Below are 5,515 nucleotides of genomic sequence, written 5' to 3'. Positions count from 1 at the left end.
GCTTGGGTATTAGAAGCAGTTTGATGTGGCAGCCCAGAGCTCAGTGTAGCCTAATTTAATCTGTTTAATTGTGCGTAGCTGGCATGGAAAGCAAAACTAGATCTTATCAGATATATCTAAATGCTTCTTAATAACCTGTGCTTTCATCAGTGTTTTCTCTACACCTTGCTCTTTGTGAGCAGTACTTAACAGTTTATAGTCCTTCAGAGAGAGGATTGACTGCAGCTGTGAAGCTATCAGAGAGAGTAATGACTCTGCTTTATTTTCAGATATCCAAGCCAAAATGCAACACAATCATGATAGAAGTTACTTGTATCCAGGTATAGTATTCTGGGGAAAAAATCAGCGACTGACATAATTTAAAGAAGAAAAAAAAAAGAGAGAGAGAGAAAATGTCCAATAGCCTCCATCTTATCAAAATGCTAAAGGCACACAAGACTGGCTGGAGGTATTTGTCACATCTATAGTTACATCACAGTGATTGTGCCAGTATCAATCCCAATGCACAGGCTCTGGAGCATCGCTGTGTCTCAATCTCTGTACTCCAGCACCTGCTGCACACCTGGCTGCCTTTATTCATTCAACCTGCTATACACTTGACCTGATTCAAAGATGGCATCCCACACCTTTCCAAAGGCTTACCTGTGGCTGTGCATCATCTCTCAATCGGCTCCAGTGAGAAGACAACGTCAAGTGGAGGACATGGGAAAAAACTCCAGAAGTAAAACGTTCACTCCGTGAGTTTGCCTGACATCAAATGAGGGGTATATACCTTCCTCAGCTCCCTGTGTGGCATCATCAATAAATGAATAAAGTCTTGTCCATCATTTACATTTTCCAGCCTCTGTTTAGAAATTTCTCTTATGCTGAAGACATAGGGACAAAAAGCTGAAGGCAGCCTTTCCAGAAGTTAAAGAGCAAGTAAAAGACAGCAAGAAAGAAGTAAAGGAAAGGGCAGTGTAGAAGGGGCAAGGATCTCTTCCATAGATATCCCTTGTTCAGGACTACCTGGGAAGGAACATCAGGCATTTTGCAGGAGACGGAATGAATTTGGAAGAACTCATTATGCTGTTTTCTAATGTACCAGTGTGAGCACCTTAAAAAGAAACAATCAAACAAACAACAGTAATCATAGAATTACAGGATTACAGAGTCATTTGAATTAGAAGGGACAATTAAAGGTTTTCTAGTCCAACTAACCTGCAGTGAACAGGAGCATCTACAGTTAGATCAAGCTGCCCAGAGCTCCTTCTAGCCTGACGTTGATTGTTCCAAGGATGGGGCATCCACAACGAATTCAAAATGAAAAGTAAATAAATAAATAAATATGAAACCCTTAAATATATGTTAAAGAAAGAAAATATGCTTTTTCACATCATCCATTTGAGATGAGGCTATAAAGGCAATATCTAGTTGTAACCTCTGCAGGAATGTTAGAAAGAAATTTGGGAAAACACCAAAGCATGCACAGAATGACTTTCCTTTGCAGTTCTTGCAGTTGACCATATTTAAGCCACTGCATCCATTTTTTCTTGTTAATATGCAGTCCAAACAAACTGTTCTAGACCTAGAAATCCCACTGACATTAGGGTAGGACCTGGCCAGTCATTTGCTATTTCAAATTGCAGAGTATTAATGGTTGAAGATACCATGTTATTGCATCTGTAATTACTATATAATTTGTAGCATTGCAAGAAGATTGTAGTGTAGAAGACAGAAATGAGTGTCTAGTGGTTATTTTGTAATAACGTGGAATCTTCTGTGTAGGTTCTTGGTCAAATTTTACCCTATAACTATTCAGCTTTTAACATAGTAGCCTGACTGCACCTGGTTTCGTAAAGAACAAACGGGTAGCAAGGACCAGTGCAACTATATTTGAAGCACAAGCTTCTCAAAAGCTCTCCTCTAATGCTTTTTGCTAAACTTCTAATACTTTTGAAACTATTTGTTTCAATTTGCATATTTTAAAAATAATCCCATAATGCCTGAAGATTTAGAGGGGATTGACCTAGATGGGCTTTAGCTTCTTTCTGTTCTAAAGTTTGGTAAAAGGATAATAGTGCTATTCTGAGAGCCAGAAAATGTATCAATTCCATAGCCTGTGAAGAAAAATGCCTAAACTAAGTATCTTGTCTACTTTTATTTCCTTGTTTTCTCAATACGTCTTATCAGAAATTCTGCTTCAAAACAGGTATTGTAAATTCTGTGGATGCCAGAATAAAATACTCCAGGTCCATAGTTCACTCTCAGAAGATGAAAGAGCCTGCAGAATGGAGAGTCTGTGCTGCTTTTTCAGTAGGTAACTCAGGAACTGAAGCTGCTTCATTCTGAAATGTGCCAACCCTACCCACACACTGGGGATTTATAGTTTTGTTTGCACAGTGAAATTTACAGATCATGAATATCAAAAGCCCTCAGTTCACCTTAAGGTACTTGAGGGACCCAAGTGCCACAGAGAAGGCTGAACTCCGACAAGGAAGGAGGAAAGTAAAATTGCCAGGTAGGGCAAAGGTATCTGGAGAGCTGGGGGAAGCCAAGTAGAGGAGAGGCACTGAAAAGAAAGAAAATCCATTGGTAGGGGGCAACTGTGGGATGGCAAATGACAAAGGCCTTGACTTCAGCCTGCAGAGTTGACAGCATCAATTCCACTGGCTTCTTCCTGCCATGCAGGTAGGACTTGGGCTTGGAAGTTAATGTCTCAAAGGACAAATGACAGCTCTATGTTTAGTCTCCAGCTGAGGCGAAGGAACACACTACAGCCAAAACAGCAACCTCTACCACTATTTCTTAATTATTCTAGCAGTAGAGAGGGGAGCTGGGCAGAAACAACAAGCTGGAATTTGTGGTAGAAATCTGAAGACTTTCATTTGGTTTATAACCACACATAAAATGTTACTGTTCCTCCATAAACTCTTGCAAAGATTTGTCTTAAGTGATACCAAAGTAAAAAATAAATAAAAGATAAAAATAAATATTTTTTTAAAAGCCAAAGCAAACCTTACCGTAATTTTAGAGCAATGTAAAATGACATTGACCCACTATAAAGCATTCTCTAGATCATCATGTATCTTTAAAAGGGGATAGGTACCATGGTTCCCACTTTAAAGAAACAGCCTAACATTTTCCCCCATAAGGAAAGCTTGGAAAGAGAGGAACAGAAAAATAAGCTGATGAACTACTGTTTTATAATGTACTCAAAGATATTAAGATCAGGTGAAATGAAACAGGGTTTTCCATTCCATTTTCTCTATCTTAAAAATAAACAAACAAATAAAACCCACAACATTGTTATGGATCTGCACTACATTTATCTTTAGACAGTTTGGTTACCTGAAGCCAGGAGACTACAATACAGGGAGTATGGGACATGAGCTTCATCCTCAGACTTTCCCTAACTAACTGCCTGTTGGTTGCTTCTGTGTAACCAGTGAACTGGTTTTGGATTCTTATGGTTTTTTTGCCATATGTCACATGCACCTCACAGAGCACCAGGTACAGGTCTTCACAGAGGTCTACACAGGTTTTGTCATATTAGGACAAAAAGGGTAGAGGGAAGTGAATTATGTAGCCACCATCTGCTGCTTCAGATCCTTTGTGTGTTTTCTGTAAATTTGAGAAAGGCAACTGCTCAAAGGTAGGTGAGAGGGGTGAGCAAGCTGTTTCTTTGTAATTCCCAGCAAGATTCCCTGAAAGGCATGGGTACATGCAGAGAAAAGTGCAGGATATCTCAGCTCTTGGGTATCTACAGCTGTGCCAAGGTTCCAGGATAACTGTAGCCTTTCCTGATATGAGTCTGTAAATAGCTAAATTTACCCTCTCAAAGTGATGGTGGGAGAGATATCTTACTGAATCTTTGGTCAAGACCTCTCCCTTCTTACAGTAGCATGGATTTTTTTGTCTGTAATGTCCTTCCAACTACTCAAAAAAAAAATAAAATTAAAAAAAAAAAAAAAGACAGTAAAAGCCAAGTATTCAGTTCAGTAACTGACACAAAATGATATAGAAATTTTGTGTTATTTCCTCATGAGGAGGACATAGCTCTGATGAGTTACAGAGTGATATTAAAAACATGCTGCCTCACACCTAAGCAGGAAATCTGTCTATGAAAATCATGAACATGGTATGATATGGAAAGTTTTCAGTGGCATGTAAATTTAATTTGATTTTAAAATAAAAGTGTGACTCCTTTGAAGCAAAACTGAATGAGAAAGATTTTCAGATGCAAAGAGGTACACCAGGTAATAACAGTATGGTGGGGTTTTTCAGGAGAACACCAACCATCTTAGTGCTACAACTCACATAACACCCATCCTGCTCAAAAGCCAACACACACAGTCACAGTCACTTCTACCAGCACAGCAAGGCTGTGTGCCTGAAAGATCTCACAGTGCTGTGACTTCCAGAGGTTATACCTATGTAGATTGCTCCCTGGACCCTTCCCGTCTTTGATAATTCACATTATGCAAGTATTACTACATCTTTGGGCTCTAGCTACCTTTGAGAAGAAAACACTTTAAGATGAAAAGCAGACATTCAGGACATAGCACTTTCCAGTGACTGGTTTCTGTATAGCATGCACATAACTGCACCTCAGGCTGTCCCCCAGCTATATCAGATCTCAACAACAATTGAAGATACACAAGTTACTGAGAAGTCACACTACAGAAAGACCATTCTGGCATGCTGCAGCATAGCCCTCTCTCTGCTTATGACACATACAAAAGAACTAAGAAGAAAAATACATGGCTTAATAATCATCATAATAAAAACAAATAATCTGTACTTCATGTCTCTCTGATACACCCCTTGTACAAGTATCACTTCACACTGCTGAACTTCTCAAGCACTGGATGCAATCTAAATTAAAATGTTCAGGTAAACAAGAGGTGAAATGATGTTTTATTACTTACCTGCAAACAGAATCACAGAAACATTTGAGTTGGAAAGGATCTTTAAAGGCCATCTAGTCCAACACACCTGCAAAGAACAGGGACACCTGCAGCTCAATCAGGTTTTTTGAATGTCTCCCAGGATGGGCCTTCCAACACCTCTCTAGGCAGCCTGTTTCAGTGCCTCACTACCTTCATCATAAAAACTTTTTTCTTATATCCAATCTAAACCTCCCTCCTTTTAGTCTGAAACCATTTCCCCTTGTTCTATCACAGCAGACTCTGTCAAGCAGTTACCAGTGAAGACTGAGGAAAAAGACTGTAGAGTACCTCAGCCTTCTCCTTTTTAGTTGTCAACAGTTTACCTGTATGGCTCGCTGGGGAGGTATGCCTTCTTGGACCTGCTGACAACATTTCACATAGAGTAAGCCATGAAGCTACATTATGGTTTGGACCCAGTCATGGTTTGGCTTTTATACAAAAAGAAGTACCCAGCAACAGTCTTGAGGGCACTACCTTCTCAAAGCAAATTTACAGCAAGTGAAGAATTAGGTGAAGGAGCAGAAACTGTCTCTTCAGGGACAGCCCCAGAAACAGCAACCTGATTTTCATGCTGTGCAACTATT

The 5,515-nt window shown here is 39.6% G+C and overlaps 1 long non-coding RNA gene across 1 annotated transcript; it reads right to left on the bottom strand.

The window, feature by feature from the left end:
- Positions 1-642: 642 nt before the first annotated feature.
- Positions 643-4,980, bottom strand: LOC146761443 (uncharacterized). The gene is made up of 3 exons (XR_014944135.1): positions 4,911-4,980; positions 1,201-1,256; positions 643-785 (listed from the first exon to the last, which is right to left on the bottom strand). It is a non-coding gene; the product is annotated as an uncharacterized LOC146761443 (long non-coding RNA).
- Positions 4,981-5,515: the final 535 nt, after the last annotated feature.

Source organism: Coturnix japonica, chromosome 3 (genome assembly GCF_054131305.1).
Source record: "Coturnix japonica strain WE chromosome 3, WE-NBRP24, whole genome shotgun sequence".
Classification (NCBI taxonomy): domain Eukaryota; kingdom Metazoa; phylum Chordata; class Aves; order Galliformes; family Phasianidae; genus Coturnix; species Coturnix japonica.
This window is presented reverse-complemented; position numbering and strand designations above follow the sequence as displayed.